The following is a 23,278-nucleotide window of genomic DNA, read 5'->3' as shown; positions in this document are numbered from 1 at the left end:
CTTCCATAACAACAACATTTATTCCAAAGTTGTTTTGGCTTTCAACCAATATCAGACCAATAACAAATTTTAGTATGATATCATAAAATGTTATTAAACCCTTTTGCAAAAATGGATTTTTCAAGATGATTTCATGACATTTTCTGTTATTTTAACAGTATTTGTGATTGAAATGGGATGAATTTTGTTATTACCGTCTGCCCGGGAATTTATCAAGATTTTTATTTTATTTTATCAGGTTCAGTAAGTCATTTTGAGCTACTTCTAGTTTGAAAATATATCTCTCTTGTTAAATGTTTTTCTTTTCTCTTATTGTTATTCATTTCTATTTGAATTCATACCCTTACAAAATTAAACCAGCTTGTCCTACTAGAAAATCCATAATGTGTCAAATTCTTCTTTTCATTGCTTTAAAAATTGGCTACAGTCTATGTTTTCTTAGAACTTCGGATAATCTAATCATGAAGAAAATAAAAATAGTTTGGTATTTTGTATTTTCTCGCTTTTTACATTAATTTCGAGTTCTACAATGACATTCCACTCAAATGTGTGTGGTTAATTGTCTGTTATTTCAGCAATTCCCCACGAAAACAGCATGATTCGAAAAAAAGATCTCCGATCGGGGTCTAAATTTTTCTGTGGGTTCCTTGGCCGAAATAATTAGACCCGTATTTTTTTTTTGTTTGGCCATTAGGTTGACCTACGCCGTGTTAGGGTGGTCCGAAAAATGACTATTTTCGTCGATTTTCGCAAAAAGCACTTTTTTCAAAAAATCATACCTCCGCGCCATTTCATCCGATTTTAGCTGTCTAAGGCGCAAAAAATAGGTGATTAGTAATTAGGAAAAATAGTAAGAAGTTCCAAAAATCTAGCTTAACATTTGAAAAGGTCGTATGATAACTTAAAATGCTGTTTTGAAGGTCTCGGGACCAAAGAGCCTATGTCTGAAAATATGAAATTGAAATACGCAACTTTTGGTACCCTAACCTGTATAAGTCATCGCTGAAATTTTGAAGTTATCGCAGTTTTAGTGAAAAAAGTAGAATTTTTCCCGTTTTCGTAATTTTTCCATTTTTGCGCGTTGCGCGTCGAAAAACCCAGGTTTTATTTTCAAAAAATCGTATCTCAGAGTATTGAAAACATAACTTCACCATTTTTTGATATGTTTTTGATAATTTTCCGAGGAATCTGATAAAAATATTTTTGGCCATAGGTTCTTTGGTCCCGAGACCTTCAAAACAGCATTTTAAGTTTTCATACAACCTTTTCAAATTTTAAGCTAGATTTTTGGAACTCCTAACTATTTTTTCCAAATAGCCAAACTAATCACCTTTCTTTTGCGCCTAAGACAGCTAAAGGCTGGTATGCAGATCGGAAGGAAAGGGGTCAAGAAACAGCTTTACGAACAGCAGAACAAAGGAGAGGGAATGATTTCTTGGGGCCTTTCTTCACCCTCTCTGGCTTGATTTCGCTGCCGCTGCTGCCCATTTAAATTTTTTCTTGACCGGTTCCTTCCGAAGTGCGTGTACCGCTTAAAACAGGGGTGCTCAAAGTTTTTGGAGGCCGGGCCAAATTTGAAGCTCAAATGAGCTTGAGGGCCAAATTTACAAAAAAAGGTTATTAAAAAAAATTATTTTGTTTTGATTTAAAAGATTCAATTTCTGTTATTTGAAAAAAGTGCATTCAAAATAATAGAAACCACAAAATAACGGTTTTCTATCGGTATTGTTGATTTTATTGTTTTAGGTATTTGAAAAAAAAAGTTTTTAGCTGAATGTACTTGTTTTTAATGTTTAGTTTTTATATTTCGAAAATGGTAACATTACATATTGAACAATTCATCTAAAAGCGTAATTTTATGTATAGGTTAAGTGTGGCTAATGAAAAATCGTTGAGAGCCAGAATTTCAACATTTATTTCATCGAAAATTCACTAAAATTCAAATTGTTTTGAACAAACCCAAACATGCTCAAATGATTCTAAATGCAAAGGAATGCATATTAAGTTTATTTCAGCTGATTGCACTTAAATTTCATTTTTTTAAGTATTTAAATTTTTTTGGAAATTTATGTTTGCTCCTGGTTTTTCGAGCCAATTTTTTAATAGTGTGAGAGGAGTGGGTTGATCGACGAAAGCTATGTAAAATATTTGCAACATCCTCCGATTTCCACATTTTGTCTGCCTGAATCAGTTGGTAGTCAATCAGATTCGTTATCAAACTGTAATGAGTTTGAATCCCGAAGGAAGTGCAATGTAAGTTTGAGGTTCAGTTCATAAAAGGGTCATTATGACTTGCAAATTAATAAAGAAAACATATATTTTTATAAGGTTCAAGACCTGCAAGACCCGCTTGGACCAAGTAACCCTCGTCAGTTACATGATCTCCAAGTATGGAATTTGAGGAGTTTTTTTTTGTTATTATATATTGTTTTAGTGATCCTCGGTCCCAACCTGGTCACAGCACCTAAAAGGACCTAATAAAAATAAGTTAAGAAAAAAAAATTTTTGTAACTATTACAGAATTCTACCTAAGTCAAACTTGAACGTTTTTTTTGAAATATTTCCAAAATTTTTGAAAGTTTTGACGATATTTTTTAGTTTCACTCACAAACGTATGAAATTGTTTTAATAATATTTTTTTTTGAACAAGTTTTTTGTATCATGAAGTGGGGATCAAAATATTGATAAATCATAAGTTTTTTTTATTAACAAAATATAAAAAAGGTTAGCATATAAATGTTTAAAATAAACCATAATTGTAAAAAGAAGGATAAAATTGCTTTACAAGGGGTCAACGGGCCATTTAACATAATCATTAAAAATGGGTCCGCGGGCCACAAAATATCACCTCGCGGGCCACGTTTGGCCCGCGGGCCTTACTTTGGTCACCCCTGGCTTAAAATCTGATGAAATGGCGCGGAGATATGATTTTTTGAAAATGACAAATTTTGTTCTAAATTACAAAATGACCTTTCTGGGTCAATGTAGATTCGAAAAGAACATTAAATGTCCCTTAAAATGTCATGTTCCAATTTTTTTTACAGTCAAGTAACGGGAAATGGGAGAGTTTTTAAAACTTTTTTAGTGTTTTTTCGATGAATAATACGTTTTTTCCGAAATTCTGAGTACGCCATCAAATCGGGCGTCTAATTTTACATAAAAGTCCCTTTGAAACCAAATTTCTATCTCAACACCGTTTCAGGCTGCAAATTATTGAAAAACACCTCTTTTTTCGCATGTCACGAGATTAAAAAAAACGGACGTCGGATTCGTGATCAGGGACAAAAGTTACCCCTTAGGATAAAGTTTCAAGCAAATCGATTTCGTGTGAGTTGGTAGAAACACGAAATTTTAAAATGAATAATCTTGTTTCGAAGGATAAAATGACCCTTCTGGGTTGTTGCAGATTCGGAAAGATAAATTTCCCATTAAATGGCAAGTTCCAAAAAAATTACAGTTGAGTAAAAAAAGAAATGCAGAATTTTTGAAACTTTATTTTTTATTTTATTTTTCTATGAAAAATACGTTTAATTTTGTTTGAATGTGCCATTTAGAAGAAGCTTTCTCTCTTACGAACAATTTTAATAAAGGTCTATGCAATCTTTCTTTGAAAGCAATTTCACATCAAATTTTATGCAATCCCCAGACAACACCTTCACGCTTTCCTCATTAAAATCTGTTAATTATTTTCCACTTTCTCTACCCTTCCCCCTAATGAGTACCGAGAACCACGAGTGAGACACACACTATTTTGGGGTTGACACTTTTCAGCACTTTGTTTTCATCCCCAGGACGCGAGTAGGAACCTACCTCTCCCCGAACGACATTTCCAAGACGTCGCGGGGGTAACTCTTTCATGTCATAAAACGGGCAAACATGTGGAAAAGCGCCCCGGCGACAGCTGAATCCTTTGAAGCGAACGGTGTTGTGGTGAGGAAAATCCGGGCAAAAATTGTGTCGCGTTTTTGTTTTCTTCTCCATCAGGATCAAGAAAAGGAAAGATGGGAGACGCGCATGCCAAAGGAAATTATTTTTGGCTTTTTATGGCAGCGGGTGGCTGGTGGCAGACAGCGAAAAGCGTTTTAATAGGACTTTTTTAATGGTTTCTTCGTAACGATGGCGGATAAATTGAGCGACACAAAGTTGCAGAACTAAGAGTTGAAGGGAAAGAGATGTTGAGTATTATTTAATGTTTTTGAAGATTTTAAAGAAAACAACAAAAATGAATCTAAAATTTGCAACCTAATCAGCATCGTCGTCGTCATCATTAAGTCACTTTAGTGTTTAAACACAAAAACACACATACACACCTCTTCCATTTCCGTGCACGTGTCACGGCCACGATTTTGATAAATATTTCCGCCTGGTTTGACGCGCATTTTGCCGGGATTTTCGCCACCGTCATCGCGCGTTGACGTCTGTGTGCAAAGTTTCCTTCCCCTGGGGCTGCAGCAGTAGTCGTCGGACACAGCCACAGAGTGGCTGGCTGGCTGCAGTCGGGCTTTGGTTCCTGGAAGGAAGCGGCGCGTGCAGACACGGCAGGAGACTTCATGAATGTGTAATTAGACATCGGCCCGGCGGACTCGGTTGAGCTTGGCGACGGTGACTCCGCACAACCCAGGTGACCGATGGACGGCGAAAGAAATTTGTTCTGTATTTATGTTTATTTTGTATTTTGACAATTTTGACAATTTTGACAATTTTGACAATTTTGACAATTTTGACAGTTTTGACAATTTTGACAATTTTGACAATTTTGACAATTTTGACAATTTTGACAATTTTGACAATTTTGACAATTTTGACAATTTTGACAATTTTGACAATTTTGACAATTTTGACAATATTGACAATATTGACAATTTTGACAATTTTGACAATTTTGACAATTTTGACAATTTTGACAATTTTGACAATTTTGACAATTTTGACAATTTTGACAATTTTGACAATTTTGACAATTTTGACAATTTTGACAATTTTGACAATTTTGACAATTTTGACAATTTTGACAATTTTGACAATTTTGACAATTTTGACAATTTTGACAATTTTGACAATTTTGACAATTTTGACAATTTTGACAATTTTGACAATTTTGACAATTTTGACAATTTTGACAATTTTGACAATTTTGACAATTTTGACAATTTTGACAATTTTGACAATTTTGACAATTTTGACAATTTTGACAATTTTGACAATTTTGACAATTTTGACAATTTTGACAATTTTGACAATTTTGACAATTTTGACAATTTTGACAATTTTGACAATTTTGACAATTTTGACAATTTTGACAATATTGACAATTTTGACAATTTTGACAATTTTGACAATTTTGACAATTTTGACAATTTTGACAATTTTGACAATTTTGACAATTTTGACAATTTTGACAATTTTGACAATTTTGACAATTTTGACAATTTTGACAATTTTGACAATTTTGACAATTTTGACAATTTTGACAATTTTGACAATTTTGACAATTTTGACAATTTTGACAATTTTGACAATTTTGACAATTTTGACAATTTTGACAATTTTGACAATTTTGACAATTTTGACAATTTTGACAATTTTGACAATTTTGACAATTTTGACAATTTTGACAATTTTGACAATTTTGACAATTTTGACAATTTTGACAATTTTGACAATTTTGACAATTTTGACAATTTTGACAATTTTGACAATTTTGACAATTTTGACAATTTTGACAATTTTGACAATTTTGACAATTTTGACAATTTTGACAATTTTGACAATTTTGACAATTTTGACAATTTTGACAATTTTGACAATTTTGACAATTTTGACAATTTTGACAATTTTGACAATTTTGACAATTTTGACAATTTTGACAATTTTGACAATTTTGACAATTTTGACAATTTTGACAATTTTGACAATTTTGACAATTTTGACAATTTTGACAATTTTGACAATTTTGACAATTTTGACAATTTTGACAATTTTGACAATTTTGACAATTTTGACAATTTTGACAATTTTGACAATTTTGACAATTTTGACAATTTTGACAATTTTGACAATTTTGACAATTTTGACAATATTGACAATATTGACAATATTGACAATTTTGACAATTTTGACAATTTTGACAATTTTGACAATTTTGACAATTTTGACAATTTTGACAATTTTGACAATTTGGACAATTTTGACAATTTTGACAATTTTGACAATTTTGACAATTTTGACAATTTTGACAATTTTGACAATTTTGACAATTTTGACAATTTTGACAATTTTGACAATTTTGACATTTTTGACAATTAAACAAACATTAGGAGCAAAACTTGACCATCATAGGGGAAATATACCCATTTTAATCACACTAAGCCGTTCGACCAATTCTCATCACTTTTGCCATTTTCCACTATTAAATCAACATTTTCAGATGTATCAACAATGGAGAGTTGCTTGCTCACTTTAATTTGAGCTATTTATTACTTTAGAACAGTCAAAAACACTTTATAAAAGCTGTAATTCATGATCAAAGTGCTGATAGGCCGATAATAGAAATAGGCTGAGAAAGGGTATGGTTCCCCTAATTGTAGAAAAATAGGGTAGAAGACCATGAAATCGCCCACTTTATTTTATAGTAGGAAATAGCCGAATTAGCATAGCACAGCATAGCATTACGAAATGTTTATGAAAATCAATAACTATTTTCTGTTTTTCGGTTCAAACTGTTTTGAAACGTTGACAAATTATTTGATTTTTATTGTCAAAAATCAATTTTCAAAAATTATTATTTTTCGCAATTTTGGTGACAATAGGGCAATAAAAAAACGGATTTTTTTAGGTGGTAATTTTTTTTCTTAGAATTATTAACATCAATTCCTACGATTTTTTAAAATATAGATTAAATTTTCAAAACTGCCTACGAGTCATGGGTTTTCTATGCAAATAGAACCTTTGGAAAATTCATTCGACCAGAAAAAAAGTTATTGCAATTCCGCTGTGAAACTGTAAATTTTTCCTGTCCTTCGGAAAAACGAAACGGCCTACTTTTCCCTTCCAAAAATAACAGAATGGAAAATAGATGCCTTTCAATACCAATACTGAAAAGAACAAAGTAGTTCTTGTATCGAAAAGTAAGTTTTTTGTTTTGAACGGTAAATTTACTAAACACATCAACGTTTGACATCAAATTTCATTCTAGAAACGTTTTTCGGAATTGCAAAAAATGTTGTAAGCAACTCGTTGCAAAACTTGAATTTTTCAGCACTCGTCGTATTTATCGAACTCGGTAAACCTCGTTGGATAAATGTACGGCTCGTACTGAAAAAAACAAGTTTTGTAACCGATTTTTGAATATTTTTATAGCATTTTTTAATGGACAGCTACAAACATTGTATGTAGTTTTGTGTTGACGAACTAATGATGCAATACGGATTTTTAGATCAAATCAATAGTACCTATGTTTTAGCCAAATAAAAAAATCGAAGAAATTGCTTTCAAAATTAACTTTGTAAGTTTAATTTAATTTGAAATTATTTTTTTTCATTTCCTTAATTTGAAATTAGATAACTGGAGATTGGAAAAATTTCAATATTTTTGAATGTTTTGGTTTTGGATTGAAAACTGACGGCTTCATCTACAACTAGCGCTTGAACTAAATACATTTACCGAACCAAATTTAAATCTGATGGCCGTCCTGGATGATAGGCAAGAAACCTGTAACTAATCTACATTTTGTTTTTGTAAATTGGGATGACATATCGACGTTGTCGTGCTATCTTGTCGTAAGTTTATTTTGGACCAAATTGAGTTACCCTGAAAACTGCAGTAAGTGCGACAACTGACCAAAACGATTTCCGATCAGAACGCGTTTGACACACGTACATGCTTGACTGCCGTAAACATGTTCAATTATTACCCGGGACTTCGACAAACAAATTCAAAAAAACTTCGGGACAATGCACAGAATGACCAACCGAACATTTTTTTTTCAATTTATTATTTTGTTTATCTTAGAGCCGTCTGCGCAAAAATTATCATTTTCAGAAACTAACAACTTTTCATCCAAAAACCCTAAAAATATGGTTTCTTCGGGGAAGTTGTTCTAAATTTAATGAAGATCCTACATCTGAGAATTGATAAAGATTGGGCGACATTTGCGGCGATTAGAGGGAGGGGTTCCCGTGGTCAGAATGAGCTCAAGTTTGGAATTTAGCCTAGTGATGGGTCAATCTTTGATTTTAGGGGGTAGCCCTGAAAAAAAAACCCGGATTCGGATCACCCTAGTAAACATTTAGAAGCCTTAGAAAAATGCCTATACCAACAATCGATGAGTTTAATTTGGTCCTAACCAACAAAATGTTTAGATTAAGTAAAGGATGGGTTAATTCAACAACGAAAAATAGTAAGCTATGATAAAATGTAAGCCGGTTGAGCCAGTTTTTAGCAAACTCAGCAAATATTTCAGCCAGGACGAAAATAAACCCATCAACTGTTAGATTTGCCTTTAGCAGGCCAATTTTTTTTTTGAAATTTGTATGATCCTTTGAAGTTTCCGTAACAATATTTACAATTTGATAATTTCAATTTTTCGCCCTCACCCTACTCATTTTTCGTATTTAGGTAATTGAAAAAATAATCTTTGAGCAATTCTCTACGAAATCAGTATTATTTTTAATTTTAATTTTAGATTTTTTTAATCCGGCTGAAACTTTTTTGGTGACTTTGCTATGCCCAAAGAAGTCATTTTGCATAATTAGTTTGTCCATACAATTGTCCATACAAATTTGGCAGCTGTCCATACAAAAATGTGTATGAAAATTCAAAAATCTGTATCTTTTGTAGAAATTTTTTGATCGGTTTGGAATCTTCGGCAAAGTTGTGGGTCTTTTTGTAAACAATAATTTCATTTTTTTTAAATCAAGACTAACATTTCAAAATGGCGTAATATTGAATGTTTGGCCCTTTTGAAATGTTAGTCTTGATTTAAAAAATTGTAAATATTGTTTTCGAAAAGATCGGAAAATTTCACGAATGTTTTATATTTTAAGATTGAAAATCGGACCATTAGTTGCTGAGATATCGACATTATTTTTTTAAATCAGTATTGATAAAAAATTTATAACTTAGTTGAAGATTTTTTGCCCATTCTGGAAATTTCTGAAAAGTTGGTATTTTATGTCCGCTAAAACATATCAGAAAATGGAAAAAATAGTGTTTTTTTGCAAACCAAGTTTTAGTGACAAAAAATGAAATTAAAAATCACCAAAATGTTTTTTACCATGTATCATTTTTTTCAGTGTAGTCCTTATCCATACCTACAACTTTGCCGAAGACACCAAATCGATCAGAAAATTCCTTCAAAAGATACAGATTTTTGAACATTTATATATCATTTTTGTATGGACAGCTGTCAAATTTGTATGGAAAATTATATGGACAAACTAATGATTAAAAATACAAAATCATCGATTGATCGAAATCTCAGAGAATTACTCCTTTGGCAAGCATCCTTCATATTATTTACTGTATGATTATTACGCACTCAACCCCCTTCCTAACATCATCAAATCGCATCATAATAATCGTTTTTGGTCTGCCTGTATGTGTGTGTGTGTGTGTGTTGCTGGGGTTTCGAATGCTTTTGACGGTTGGTCTCCGATATGATGATGAATGGTGTTAACATCCAATTTTGTTCGTCGTCCTGGGAAACTCACCGACCCTTGGCTTGTGATTTTTGTAGATTTTTATTGTAAATTTTATGGTTGTTTTTGAATTTTATTTTTAATTCAATTCAAATATAAATGCAATAGATTTTTTTGTTAAGTTTATTTTTTGATATTAAGTTCTTCAAGACTAAGGGTTACTAACTCAATTGAAGCATAGGATGAATTTATCCATTGGAATGTAGCGTCAATAAGGTCAACTGTTATTTTATTGGTTTTCACTATTACGAGTATTGTTTCAGTTTACACTATTTACTATTTTTGTAAAAGAACTAAGACAATTTGATTTGCAATATCTAAATAACTTCAAAATTTTTAAACATTTTTTAAAAACTGTTTTGTCCAAATTTGACGCTCCACTCCTCAAAACCCTTGCGTCGCGACGCCACCTCCATCCACTGGAAGAATCGATCGGTTTTTGGCGCGCTCGAATCGACGTCGCGACGCCCAGTCGCGGTCGGTGCGTGCCAATTTCGACGCTGCAAGCTAGTCGGAGCAGAGTTCCGACGAAATCGAGCTAGACGGATGGTGGTTCTTTCTTTCGTTTTTTTTGTTTTGTGCGATTTTCAGCGCTTCAGCAAAAAAAGTTCGAGTCTAGTTGGATCGACCAAGAGCAGTGTGGTCCACCACGTTTGACCTTTCGGGAATAAGCTTTCCGTGGAAAACGAGAAATGATTTAGTGCGGGGTTACGTGTGATGTGGTGTGGTGGCTTTCTTGGAACTATTTCCATCGAAACCACAGCAAATATTGGCTCTATCGATGTGGATTTTTTTTTTCGGAGGTCTTTGAACTTTGGCAGAGGGTGGTTTTTGGAGGCTTGGCAATTTTGCTGAACTTTATTGATGGAATCTTGTGGAATGATACAATTTTAAACCCCCTTCTTAAAGAATTTGAACACCGGACACCACTTCAGACGCAACCCAATGCTCGGTATTGGTTTTTACACCTCACCGAACCCTTGGCACACCTTCAATCCGGAAGCTCCAGGTCCGAGCCACTAGAGCTTCGGATGACTTCATCCTCTGGCCCTTTTTGCAAGACTTCGTCTCTGCTCATCTCATAAGTTATTTATAGAGAGAACCTCCTCCCTTACCCTGATGTACCTGACGGTGTTCAAAAACAACAGTCAAACGCACCTTCCCTCCATCGGAAAGTTCGCACGTTGGGGCAAAGTGATTTGCAGGGGGATGCCAAGTCCAAGGTGTGTGTACCAGGGCTTCAAGCCAGAGATTCGATAAAACTTTGATGTTATAAAGGAGCAGAAAAAAGTTCTTTATCTGATTGAATGGGTACGGTTGGATACTGAGGGGGAGGTTGGGGGATCATCATTACCGTCTTACACCACTCTCAATTTGTAGTGCAATAAGTAAGGAAAAACGAGAAGATATTATTTATTTAATAAGAGCTGCACTAACGTCGCTTGCCTTTTCGAAAAAGATAAAATTTGAACTAAGGGACTGTTTCGAACAAGATTCTTTGAGCTTGTCGTAAACAGTGCCAAAAATAGGTACATTTCCCAGAAGCTCCACAGTGAAAGGATAACCGTTTCCCACCGAAAGGTATGTATCGATTTTTGATTATGATCGTTCTGAAAAATCGTAATCGTCTCCGGAGGACCATCAGCGACAGTAGTGATAAAAGTTAGTTGTTCTCTCTTGGCTTTTGGAGCGAACACAATTTCAGTCGGACTCCATTGAGCTACACTACGGTTATCGAAGCTGATGAAATGGCTGCAGTTGCTAAAAATAATTCGAATATCGTTATTCCCGGGTCATCGCAGTTTGCTGCACTAATTGAACTTTGTTGATTCGCGGATAATTGTTGTTGGACTCTGTTTGCAGGAAATTTAATCCTTCTGCAGTTGACATTCCAAAATTGTATTTAGTTTTACTAAATATGACAAAAAAAGTTTTCAAGTTTTACTCGATGACCGGCAGCGAAATTATGGAAAAATAGTCCAAATCTATCATACCTTGACGAAACTGAAGCGTTCACTGACATCAACTTAAAACATGTCGAGTTGAGTAATTAAATTCATCTTGACTTCTTTTACATACATACATACATACATGTATTCAGAATATTAACACTCAAACGCTCGGGTAGTCATTTGACCTCTATTTTATTTCTTAAAAATTTCATAACTTTTGGTAGAATTAACCGATTTGGATGCTTCCGGTTGCAAAAGATCCAGATCTGTCTATATTTTTAACTGTCAGATGGGGGACAAATATGGTCCACTTTAACCGGAGATATTCCGGATTCCGTTGGGGTACCTCGGCCCTCCAATTTGGGTTTTTGGTCAATATAACAAAATTTATTCCACAAAACAAATCCGCAAATGATGCAAAACTTCAAGACATCATCATAATACATCATCCTGCATAGATACATGACATGGTCAAGTCCTTCGGGCACCAGAACAGGTTCCAACCGGAAACGGTTCACTGAGCTGATGTCGATTGGTGCCCAACTGGAACCGACTCCGGTGCCCCGTAGGACTTAACCATGTCAATTATTTTTGGAAAATTATGTATTAGAATGATACTTTGAAGTTTTGCATCATATGCGGCTTTGTTTTGTGGAATAAATTTTGTTATATTGACCAAAAACCCAAATTGGAGGGCCGAGGTACCCCAACGGAATCCGGAATATCTCCGGTTAAAGTGGACCATATTTGTCCCCCATCTGACAGTTGAAAATATAGACAGATCTGGATCTTTTGCAACCGGAAGCATCCAAATCGGTCAATTCTACCAAAAGTTATGACATTTTTAAGAAAAAAAATAGAGGTCAAATGACTACCCGAGCGTTTGAGTGTTAATGATATTTATTTTTTAATTTTATTTCCAGGTATGTTTGCAGTCTGTTCACAGTTGTTTCCGTAAGTAAAATACATTATTGTATGCCGTGTACAATACCTGTTCAGTTTCAAATATTGAAATCATTCCGTAAATTGGAATAAATTACAATGGATTTAACCTTCTGAATGAAATGTTCCCCCATACCGTGCCACAGTCCCATTGACATCAATTGGACCACACTTGATCGAAACTTTTCTGATTCAATTCCTCGGATTGCAACCATTATACCCATTCATCATCACCAAACGCGGCACCACCAGCCATAGAGTGCCATTCATGGGCATATCATATTATACGTGTTCCCACGGAGTACGTCTTGATACGTCAACAGTTTCCATACGAGACGACATTCCGCTGCAGTCGGAGGAGAGTCGCAGTCTAGCCAGAACTCGATATCGAGATTCTAAACAACTGCAGAACTCCAGCGAGTTGATACTTTTCGATGACGTCAATGATAGAAACAAGACGAGTCTGTTTCTCCGCAGCACCAAGAGCAACTTGTATCGGTCGTTAGTCGATATATGTCGGTGTAGAACTTGTGTGCACTGTTCAAGAGAGTGCTGCTTACCGGTTTCGGGACCCAGATGTGACGACGGAGTGCGGTGGTGGTGGCGGCGGCAACTTGGCAAAGACCAAAGGCGAACAATAATTTCAATTATCGAGCGGCGTTCCACACGTACAAATATACGTATAAGTCGGTAATGCTGTGTGATCATTTGCCGTTCTAAGGTGTGCTTAGGGGAAAGCAGCTTATGACTTGGCATGTGCTGTTTGTTCTTTTTTTTTCTTGGTGTAGTTTTCGTATGACGTATAACTTTGTCTTGGGAAAATCATGGTATGCTTTTCCTTATTATTTCTCACTGAATTGACCAAAATGGATGGAATAAAATAACCAAAGCAGGTTGAATCAGGTTAAAAAGGCATATTTTAAAGATGTAACAATACCAGCGAATGAAGAATCTTCACCAAAATTGAGACTCACTTATCAAGAGAGAGCTGCACTATAGTAACATTTTAAGATTTAAAAAGACGATTAAAGCATATTTAGGCTGTATGAAGTTCGTCAGAACCTTGATAAAACCTCATCATAATTCTAAAATCGTTTGAAAGGCCTTTTGATATCCTGTTCAACGATCCAACTGTGAGTGAGATCTGGTTTCAAAAAAGTACATTAAACTTGGGGCAGTGTTGCCAGATCTTCATTCCTTTGGACTCGTTTGCATTCCTTTGGACCTTGTAAACGAGTCCAAAGGATTGAAGACCTGGCAACACTGTCCCATGTTATGAGAATTTAAGTTGTATGTATTTATTATGATTATATTTTATAAGATTTCTGGCCATTTACCTAACATCCGGATTGAGAATGAGTTAGAACAAAATGAATTTTTATTTTTAATAAATACAAATATCGTTTGATTAATTAACTTATTATGGTTTTAATTTAGGTTTTACAATGATAGATTGAACTTCTGAGAGAGAGAAAAAAATGCAGCAGATTAATTTAAATTCTCTACGGTTTCGCAAATTGACTTTTTTTTTGTATTATGTGACTAAAAATTGCAATTTGTCAAACAAAATTTAAAAAAATAGTTACAAAATTAAATTTGCGATTTTTTAAAGAAATGCACAGTTTTAAAGTTGTAGGCACCTTTACAAATATTTTTTATATTGAAAATTTATAAATGTATAATGCCAACAGGCACGATAGAATTACATACTGTCCCCTATTTTGAAATTTACTCAGTTCTCGAGAAATGCGACGTGCTTTTCCTTGATAAAGTAATAATTAAAATAAAATAAAAATACATTTTTTAAAACTTCCCTGGAGTTTACCATGATTTGCAAGAAGTATTAAGGGGTTACATACATAAGCATTAGCATAAGCATAGGTGCCCACCCGCAGTTGCTACTCCGTTATTGACCAGGACCTCCAGAAGTTACATCCACGAGCCGTGGAAGATGAGTGGGTGCTATCTTTCCACGCTTCGCAACTTCTCAAAGGCCCCTATCATGCTGATCAATACCGGCGCCGGCCACGACCAGTGGTAGAGTCACGGGGAAGTGGATGGGAATGTTAGTCCGATACTTAAGTGATAGAGACCGCCCAATCGACTGCTTCTCCGACAAAGTATCACATGAGTTTTGAGGGGGTTAGTAGATGGGTATGAGGTCAGGATTCACGAATGGCAGTGATGTGACCAAGAGCATTTTGTTTATCGGTTGAAAAATTTAAATCTTAGGCAGCTGGCTGCGGAAAGATATATAAATGATTATTTAGAAAGCTTTTTAATCGAACGCGTGCTAACCGAGCAGTAATGCTATGGGCTGAACTTATCAGTATATTTTTACTGTTTTTACAATTGAGATAACGCGAGCAAATTTCAAAAACAGTAAATAAATGACGCTTTACTCTTCATAAAATCGATAGTTTGATGAGTTAATACTAAAACTGCCAGTTGGAATAATTTTTTACGATCATTTACGACGAAAATTATCGCGAAAAAACCGGACTGTGCGTCCCCAGAAGCACTGCACTTAAGAAGGCATTATTCAATTATTATGACCAATCACCCCATGCACACAAACAGCGACACAAAAGAAATGAAAATGAGCATGCAAAAACAAGACAGCGCGTCCCCGTGGTCAGCGCACTAATCAGTATTAAGGGGTTACATACATGTAGAAAATCACATAATTTCATATTACAAAATATTCACTAAATTTACTAAAAACATGATTTTCAATCACTCCTGAAAGTTTCACGAAGATATTTCATGACTGAACTGAGTATGAGACGATTTAAGTTCACAATTTTGCCATGCGCAAAGCAAAACTTTGTGAACGTTTTTCTCTACACAAGGAGTTGATTTACGGGTGCCACGATATCTCGAGATGGGATGGACCGAATTGGCTGAAATTTGGGGTGAAGATTCCCAAGACATATCCCGTGTGCATGACGAAGCCCGATTTTGAAATTTTGCTTTTTTAAAAAATACAAAAATCAAAAACGGTCGTTTTCTTTATATGAAAAACAGAAAAATAATTTTATCTTTTTTTAATTAAGTTTTTGAAAATCGGCCTTCGTCATGCACGAGTCTCCATCAAAATTTTGAGCTGATTTGGTCAAAGCAGTGTTGAGATATTGTGGCATCCGTTTTTTGAAACTGCTAACTTAAAATAGCTATATCTCGGCAATTGTACATCCAAATGTCTTCATATTTATTTTAGTTAATAGATGAAAATGTACATTTAAATGTTCTGCAGAAAGATTATAAAAAAAATTAAATGCGTGCTCACACCAACCTCCGACATTTTTTGATGATTTACATGTATGTAACCCCTTAAAGTATTATCTAGAAAAAAAATTGCTAGCAAAATGCTATCATTACTAAAATGTAAGAATAGGCAATAGAGAATTCAAGGCTACAATTTTTTTTGCAAGCAGTAATTAATATTTAAAAGAATTCCATGGTTTGAATATTAGATTTCTTTCTTAACCCTCTACAGCTCAATTTTTCCCGTTTTCACATTTTCTGCTATAGAATGGCACCATTATTAAATTTAAATTGTAAAAAAATGCGTAGAGGCGTAGTCTAGGACACTACAAAAATTACTGCATACTTTTTGTTACTTGAAATATATAGGAAATGTTACTAACTAAACACTGCCAAACACCTCTAAAAAATTACATTTTTTAAAAACATTGGCAAAGTCACATACTACAAAAAAAAAACTTCAAACCCAAAACTTTCCAAAATTTTAAGAGTTCTTCTTTCCAATGTTTTTTAAAGATCATTGAAAAATTGATTTTTGGCGTTTTTTTTAAATCGAAGCCTGTCTAGAGGCGGGGTTGGGTTGTAGAGGGTTAAATACTAATCTTTAGATGTACCAAACGCTTTCAAACTATGAAGCGCCAACTACACCGAATTACAACTGCGTGACGATATCCCCTTTCTTTTGGAGCATCTGTTCCGTCCGGTTTATTTGAACTATGATCCGCAACAACGAAAAACTTAAACGGCTTCTTCAAGCAAACTACCCTTCTTCGTCATCTTTCGATACAGTTTACAGTAAGATATCAAAGTGCACGTCGGTACACGTGTTTGCTTAGTGTCGTCGTAAACCATTTCTCTCTCCGCGTAAAAGTTTCTTCGCGTGTGCGAGAATCGCGTTCCCAGGGCCCGTGAAAAGATTCTGTAACTGCGCTCGTAAAACGTCTGTAATGAAGGTCGCGTGTGATGACGACTTTTTTTTTACTGTGTGTTCTATTAAATCCCTCTACTACGCTGACTAACGATGCCGCTCGCGCGTAAATCTCTTCCCATAACTTTGGGTGTACTATGGCTGCGCTATAAAGAGAGCGTCACACAAACACAAAGAGCCATTTAAGCATGTTCCAGCATGCATCACACCGGGGCAATCCACAAGCCACGATCCATAGCCATGAGTCACGAAGAAGAATCCGGCGAATGTGCTCCGAGTGAGTGTGTGTGTGTGTGTGTTGTGCCAACCAGCCATAGTGGGTAATTAACCTCCATGACATCATGGAGAGGAACCCCGTCGGAACAACACAGACATACAGATGTGGACACACTCAGCGGCTAATTCTCACGAACTCCCTCTCTGATGGTGATGGGTACGAAACACGACAAGAGGGAGGACCCCGCGGTCGTTCAAAGTGTCATTCTCGGCAGAATGGCCAACTCATCGTGGTGGTGAAACAAATTCATACAAAACATTCTCATTCGACAGACGTGCAGACGAGACCGGTTCTTTTCGGGGAATTAGCTACAATCCGGGAGTTGTTGACGAATGATAGATGGCGTAACGCTTGGTGACCTTCCGGGACGGGATTCCTCAAGTTGAGGACGAGATTTTCAATCTGTATCAATCTAATCCTATGATCGGATGTTCCGGACTCTTAGTCCAATTTGGTAATTATACGGAAATCCGAAGCTTGAGCCGATTGCCAATTGCCCGAACTCCAAGTTGATTGATGCGCGACTCGTGGACTGAAACGCCTGTTGATGTCACCCCGGAGAACCCAACCCCGACGGTCAAGTGGTACCCGGTATCGTATTACAAACCTAGTGGAGACATGTCTGCTCTGCCAAAGTTCAGGAGAAAAAAACAACCGCCCTGGAGGAACGAAGGGAGCTCGCGCGCGGTGTAAACAACATTTCACAGACAATAATGATACCTTTCCCCCTTCCTCCCTCAGGGCTCATCCACATACACCGGCCAATATGCAGAACTGGGCCACTGGTTGTTTACATTCGTTCCAATTTATTTCACGTGGTTTGGTCTGGATGGTTGGGGGTTGGTGAAGGTAGCCGTGGGGAAGACCCTGTTGCGCGCTACTGATTCGCTTCTCAATTACACACCCGCGGCGAGAACCATGAATCGGTTAAAAAGAGGGGTAGAGGGACCATTTTTTGCCATTTATGTTAGCAGTAGGATCAAGTCTTTTTTAGAATTTTAGAATTTTAGAATTTTAGAATTTTAGAATTTTAGAATTTTAGAATTTTAGAATTTTAGAATTTTAGAATTTTAGAATTTTAGAATTTTAGAATTTTAGAATTTTAGAATTTTAGAATTTTAGAATTTTAGAATTTTAGAATTTTAGAATTTTAGAATTTTAGAATTTTAGAATTTTAGAATTTTAGAATTTTAGAATTTTAGAATTTTAGAATTTTAGAATTTTAGAATTTTAGAATTTTAGAATTTTAGAATTTTAGAATTTTAGAATTTTAGAATTTTAGAATTTTAGAATTTTAGAATTTTAGAATTTTAGAATTTTAGAATTTTAGAATTTTAGAATTTTAGAATTTTAGAATTTTAGAATTTTAGAATTTTAGAATTTTAGAATTTTAGAATTTTAGAATTTTAGAATTTTAGAATTTTAGAATTTTAGAATTTTAGAATTTTAGAATTTTAGAATTTTAGAATTTTAGAATTTTAGAATTTTAGAATTTTAGAATTTTAGAATTTTAGAATTTTAGAATTTTAGAATTTTAGAATTTTAGAATTTTAGAATTTTAGAATTTTAGAATTTTAGAATTTTAGAATTTTAGAATTTTAGAATTTTAGAATTTTAGAATTTTAGAATTTTAGAATTTTAGAATTTTAGAATTTTAGAATTTTAGAATTTTAGAATTTTAGAATTTTAGAATTTTAGAATTTTAGAATTTTAGAATTTTAGAATTTTAGAATTTTAGAATTTTAGAATTTTAGAATTTTAGAATTTTAGAATTTTAGAATTTTAGAATTTTAGAATTTTAGAATTTTAGAATTTTAGAATTTTAGAATTTTAGAATTTTAGAATTTTAGAATTTTAGAATTTTAGAATTTTAGAATTTTAGAATTTTAGAATTTTAGAATTTTAGAATTTTAGAATTTTAGAATTTTAGAATTTTAGAATTTTAGAATTTTAGAATTTTAGAATTTTAGAATTTTAGAATTTTAGAATTTTAGAATTTTAGAATTTTAGAATTTTAGAATTTTAGAATTTTAGAATTTTAGAATTTTAGAATTTTAGAATTTTAGAATTTTAGAATTTTAGAATTTTAGAATTTTAGAATTTTAGAATTTTAGAATTTTAGAATTTTAGAATTTTAGAATTTTAGAATTTTAGAATTTTAGAATTTTAGAATTTTAGAATTTTAGAATTTTAGAATTTTAGAATTTTAGAATTTTAGAATTTTAGAATTTTAGAATTTTAGAATTTTAGAATTTTAGAATTTTAGAATTTTAGAATTTTAGAATTTTAGAATTTTAGAATTTTAGAATTTTAGAATTTTAGAATTTTAGAATTTTAGAATTTTAGAATTTTAGAATTTTAGAATTTTAGAATTTTAGAATTTTAGAATTTTAGAATTTTAGAATTTTAGAATTTTAGAATTTCAGAATTTTAGAATTTTAGAATTTTAGAATTTTAGAATTTTAGAATTTTAGAATTTTAGAATTTTAGAATTTTAGAATTTTAGAATTTTAGAATTTTAGAATTTTAGAATTTTAGAATTTTAAAATCTTAGAAATTTAGAATTTTTGAATTTTTGAATTTTTGAATTTTTGAATTTTTGAATTTTTGAATTTTAGAATTTTAGAATTTTAGAATTTTAGAATTTTAGAATTTTAGAATTTTAGAATTTTAGAATTTTAGAATTTTAGAATTTTAGAATTTTAGAATTTTAGAATTTTAGAATTTTAGAATTTTAGAATTTTAGAATTTTAGAATTTTAGAATTTTAGAATTTTAGAATTTTAGAATTTTAGAATTTTAGAATTTTAGAATTTTAGAATTTTAGAATTTTAGAATTTTAGAATTTTAGAATTTTAGAATTTTAGAATTTTAGAATTTTAGAATTTTAGAATTTTAGAATTTTAGAATTTTAGAATTTTAGAATTTTAGAATTTTAGAATTTTAGAATTTTAGAATTTTAGAATTTTAGAATTTTAGAATTTTAGAATTTTAGAATTTTAGAATTTTAGAATTTTAGAATTTTAGAATTTTAGAATTTTAGAATTTTAGAATTTTAGAATTTTAGAATTTTAGAATTTTAGAATTTTAGAATTTTAGAATTTTAGAATTTTAGAATTTTAGAATTTTAGAATTTTAGAATTTTAGAATTTTAGAATTTTAGAATTTTAGAATTTTAGAATTTTAGAATTTTAGAATTTTAGAATTTTAGAATTTTAGAATTTTAGAATTTTAGAATTTTAGAATTTTAGAATTTTAGAATTTTAGAATTTTAGAATTTTAGAATTTTAGAATTTTAGAATTTTAGAATTTTAGAATTTTAGAATTTTAGAATTTAGAATTTTAGAATTTTAGAATTTTAGAATTTTAGAATTTTAGAATTTTAGAATTTTAGAATTTTAGAATTTTAGAATTTTAGAATTTTAGAATTTTAGAATTTTAGAATTTTAGAATTTTAGAATTTTAGAATTTTAGAATTTTAGAATTTTAGAATTTTAGAATTTTAGAATTTTAGAATTTTAGAATTTTAGAATTTTAGAATTTTAGAATTTTAGAATTTTAGAATTTTAGAATTTTAGAATTTTAGAATTTTAGAATTTTAGAATTTTAGAATTTTAGAATTTTAGAATTTTAGAATTTTAGAATTTTAGAATTTTAGAATTTTAGAATTTTAGAATTTTAGAATTTTAGAATTTTAGAATTTTAGAATTTTAGAATTTTAGAATTTTAGAATTTTAGAATTTTAGAATTTTAGAATTTTAGAATTTTAGAATTTTAGAATTTTAGAATTTTAGAATTTTAGAATTTTAGAATTTTAGAATTTTAGAATTTTAGAATTTTAGAATTTTAGAATTTTAGAATTTTAGAATTTTAGAATTTTAGAATTTTAGAATTTTAGAATTTTAGAATTTTAGAATTTTAGAATTTTAGAATTTTAGAATTTTAGAATTTTAGAATTTTAGAATTTTAGAATTTTAGAATTTTAGAATTTTAGAATTTTAGAATTTTAGAATTTTAGAATTTTAGAATTTTAGAATTTTAGAATTTTAGAATTTTAGAATTTTAGAATTTTAGAATTTTAGAATTTTAGAATTTTAGAATTTTAGAATTTTAGAATTTTAGAATTTTAGAATTTTAGAATTTTAGAATTTTAGAATTTTAGAATTTTAGAATTTTAGAATTTTAGAATTTTAGAATTTTAGAATTTTAGAATTTTAGAATTTTAGAATTTTAGAATTTTAGAATTTTAAAATCTTAGAATTTTTGAATTTTTGAATTTTTGAATTTTTGAATTTTTGAATTTTTGAATTTTTGAATTTTTGAATTTTTGAATTTTTGAATTTTTGAATTTTTGAATTTTTGAATTTTTGAATTTTAGAATTTTAGAATTTTAGAATTTTAGAATTTTAGAATTTTAGAATTTTAGAATTTTAGAATTTTAGAATTTTAGAATTTTAGAATTTTAGAATTTTAGAATTTTAGAATTTTAGAATTTTAGAATTTTAGAATTTTAGAATTTTAGAATTTTAGAATTTTAGAATTTTAGAATTTTAGAATTTTAGAATTTTAGAATTTAGAATTTTAGAATTTTAGAATTTTAGAATTTTAGAATTTTAGAATTTTAGAATTTTAGAATTTTAGAATTTTAGAATTTTAGAATTTTAGAATTTTAGAATTTTAGAATTTTAGAATTTTAGAATTTTAGAATTTTAGAATTTTAGAATTTTAGAATTTTAGAATTTTAGAATTTTAGAATTTTAGAATTTTAGAATTTTAGAATTTTAGAATTTTAGAATTTTAGAATTTTAGAATTTTAGAATTTTAGAATTTTAGAATTTTAGAATTTTAGAATTTTAGAATTTTAGAATTTTAGAATTTTAGAATTTTAGAATTTTAGAATTTTAGAATTTTAGAATTTTAGAATTTTAGAATTTTAGAATTTTAGAATTTTAGAATTTTAGAATTTTAGAATTTTAGAATTTTAGAATTTTAGAATTTTAGAATTTTAGAATTTTAGAATTTTAGAATTTTAGAATTTTAGAATTTTAGAATTTTAGAATTTTAGAATTTAGAATTTTAGAATTTTAGAATTTTAGAATTTTAGAATTTTAGAATTTTAGAATTTTAGAATTTTAGAATTTTAGAATTTTAGAATTTTAGAATTTTTAGAATTTTAGAATTTTAGAATTTTAGAATTTTAGAATTTTAGAATTTTAGAATTTTAGAATTTTAGAATTTTAGAATTTTAGAATTTTAGAATTTTAGAATTTTAGAATTTTAGAATTTTAGAATTTTAGACTTTTAGAATTTTAGAATTTTAGAATTTTAGAATTTTAGAATTTTAGAATTTTAGAATTTTAGAATTTTAGAATTTTAGAATTTTAGAATTTTAGAATTTTAGAATTTTAGAATTTTAGAATTTTAGAATTTTAGAATTTTAGAATTTTAGAATTTTAGAATTTTAGAATTTTAGAATTTTAGAATTTTAGAATTTTAGAATTTTAGAATTTTAGAATTTTAGAATTTTAGAATTTTAGAATTTTAGAATTTTAGAATTTTAGAATTTTAGAATTTTAGAATTTTAGAATTTTAGAATTTTAGAATTTTAGAATTTTAGAATTTTAGAATTTTAGAATTTTAGAATTTTAGAATTTTAGAATTTTAGAATTTTAGAATTTTAGAATTTTAGAATTTTTGCAGAACTGCAGAATTACAGAATTGCAAAAGTCCAAAAGCGTGCCAATGCCACCTCCCGATAAGCTCCGGATATTTTTAGCAAACCCCCGTCCCGGGTGTGGCCAGACTGAAGTCATCCAACGCGGCGCGGGCTTGTGCGGTCGCGGATATATCATACTTTGCCCCTGATAAGCTATCAATATTCGGCCGTGGATAATGATAGTGTATGGCACACAGATAACCGCGGTGCTTTTTTCCTCTCTTTTTATTATTATTTGCGGGGTTGATAAAGCGGTTATACGGGGATTGATAGAGCGTGTTGTACCGAAATTATTTTCGTTGAACACGATAATTTTGGGTGACGCGATGAGTCAGCTAAATTTAAATGTTTTAGGGAATTTGCTGCCTTATCAAAACAGTTTCACATAACATAACATAACAGATTCGTCATGATGAATTTTAAGCTCAGTTTGCTTGATAATTGGAAATAGAACCAGTCATTCATTGCTGATTGCTCTAGTTTTAAGTGGATAAGGGAA

General features: G+C 31.0%; 1 protein-coding gene across 1 annotated transcript in view; it reads left to right on the top strand.

Moving 5' to 3' along the window:
• LOC120421841 (beta-arrestin-1) overlaps positions 1-23,278 on the top strand; it is a 182,705-nt gene that overhangs the window by 21,982 nt on the left and 137,445 nt on the right. The gene's annotated exons all lie outside the window — the stretch shown is intronic.

The sequence above is a fragment of the Culex pipiens genome, chromosome 2, assembly GCF_016801865.2.
Source record: "Culex pipiens pallens isolate TS chromosome 2, TS_CPP_V2, whole genome shotgun sequence".
Classification (NCBI taxonomy): Eukaryota; Metazoa; Arthropoda; class Insecta; order Diptera; family Culicidae; genus Culex; species Culex pipiens.
The sequence above is the reverse complement of the archived record's forward strand: the minus strand, read 5'-3'. Positions and strand labels throughout refer to the sequence as shown.